The sequence below is a fragment of the Morone saxatilis genome, unplaced genomic scaffold (genome assembly GCF_004916995.1).
Source record: "Morone saxatilis isolate NCDOM2014 unplaced genomic scaffold, NCSU_SB_2.0 Contig8, whole genome shotgun sequence".
Taxonomy (NCBI): Eukaryota; Metazoa; Chordata; class Actinopteri; family Moronidae; genus Morone; species Morone saxatilis.
The window spans coordinates 26,998,607-27,001,021 of NW_023340257.1; positions in this window are offsets into that span (position 1 = coordinate 26,998,607).

The following is a 2,415-nucleotide window of genomic DNA, read 5'->3' on the forward strand; positions in this document are numbered from 1 at the left end:
AACACTTATATGAACCAAAAGAACAACATTGGGTGGCAGTGAAACATGTGTTGAGATATTTAAAGGGCACTGTGGACCAGGAATTGTGTTACAAGAAAAGTGATGTAAATCTCAAACTTGTGGCATATAGTGATGCAGACTGGGCAGCAGACCAGAATGACAGACGAAGTGTGACTGGTTACTGTTTTAGTTTATCTGAGACTGGGCCCATTATTTCCTGGAAGTCTAGGAAACAACCCACAGTTGCTTTATCCACATGTGAAGCAGAATACATGGCTTTAGCAGCTACTACACAGGAAAGCCTGTATCTTCGTGAATTTATTGATGGAATGAGACAGTCAACGTGAAATATGCATCGTGAAACAATTTATAGGACAATCAAGGCCACGTTGCTCTGTCAAAGAATCCTGTATGTCGTCAAGGATAAACATATTGAATTAAGATATCACTTTGTTCGATCTGCACTTGGTGATGGAAAAATAACTATTGAATATTGTCCTACAGCAGACATGGTGGCAGATATTTTAACAAAGTCTAAACTCAGAATGGACAAATTTGTGCATTTTGTTTTTGGTGAATAGACCTGTACCATCAATCTAGGAACAAGTGGGGGTGTTGAGTTTTGTTTGTTGATTGATTTTGCCTAATTGCTGAAATTGGAGGAGTTGCACACAGGTGCCGCAAATTACAAATAAAAGGACTGCAGCTTACTCTGGTTAACTGATGCATGCCAGTCAAATGAAATCAAGACTGTGTGTCTAATTAATCATTGTTCCTCCATTATGTAGGGCCATCAGTGTTTCAAGTCCTTTTATGATGGCAGTGTCAACAGTAAAAAAAAATATTTCAATAATATGAAAAAGATGGATGCTTTGATGATAATAATGATGATTCATTAAATTGAATGTGAATATTATGATTAACAAGTCAAAAAAAAGTAAATGCGTATCCAGATCAACATTGGTTTGAATCTTTAAGTGATGAAGTGTCTATCAGTTGCTACAATGAGATTCCTTAAAATGTCCAATCTTACGTGACAATTTTTTCATGTCAGTGAATGTGCTGAAAAAAAAACTTTAGCTCTGTGGGACATACGGGTTAGTCATTTAGGTTTTTTCAGGTTTGGGAAAAGTTTAATAACTGACCACATGATGGCACTATTAAATACATGCTTTATTATGTTTAGCACATCTCTATTCGCAATCTGTGTACCAGGTTGGATGACTTTAGCATTTATAATATTAGACTTTTTTATGTGTACATACAACACAAAGAAATACAGTAAAATATTCATATTTTAATAACTGTAACATATCAGAAAGGTAGCTGAAATTATATTAATATGCTTTATATGTCAAAATTTGAATTATTTGTCTGTCTGCAAAAAGAAAAATGGGAGTAGATGCGGTCCAAAATCCGTATGGAAGAATAAAAAGAACAAATCTTTATTAAATGTCTCTGCAAGAAAATTACTGTCAAATTATTTGCCTTTACTAAAACTTACGAAATAAAGATACTATTAACATTATCACTGTTATTAATAATATCATTATGGTTACTATTATATTCATCAATTACACAGTATAGACATAGGCCCAGTATCTAGAGCACTACCATCTGCCCTGTATCTACAGCACTGACCTTTGCCATGAACCTACAATACTGACCTCTGTATATTATTATTATTGTCAAATGTACTGAACACAATCTTCATTAACTGTCTCTGAAAGATAATTATTGGACTTAACTAAAACTTAGTAAATAAAGTTTCTGGTAATAATATCATTATTATTACGATTATTTGAATCCAATAAATAGTACAGGTGGCAGTTATGGCAGAGTAGGAGGCTTTCCAGACAGCAGACGTGAATTGGGGACCATGGTTAGACACAATGTCACTCCCTCATTAGCAGGTCCAACATTTCCTTGACTGATGGTAGTCAAAGGCAGGAAATGGGAAAACTTATAGAAATTATTGTGGAGGTGGGTGTGGTTTACACTCAGCTGCAAGAGAGAGAGAGAGGCGTAGGGACAGCTTGTGAGAGCAGCGCCAGGTGAGTTGATTATCTCAGCTGGTACTCATTGAGTAATCAATCTCTTCTCTTTTAATGCAGTAGTGTGCTGGCCCTGAGTTGGCCACCACACACAAACCAGAAAGACTCATGGAGATCGGTCAAGTGATCCGGGTTGCTGGCCCACCAACACCATCCCCTGGTCCAGGAGGGACATTCAGTGTTCCGGTAAGGATTCAAGGGGGTTACATCAGGCAATTGTGGATTCAGGCTGTACCCAGTCTATAATTCATCAGAACCTGGTTCGACCCAGGGTTTTGTTGGAGGCATCATGGGTGGATATTAGCAGTCGGTAAAATCATGCCATTCTGTCATGCTCAGCCAGATAAGTTTGACTTTTATT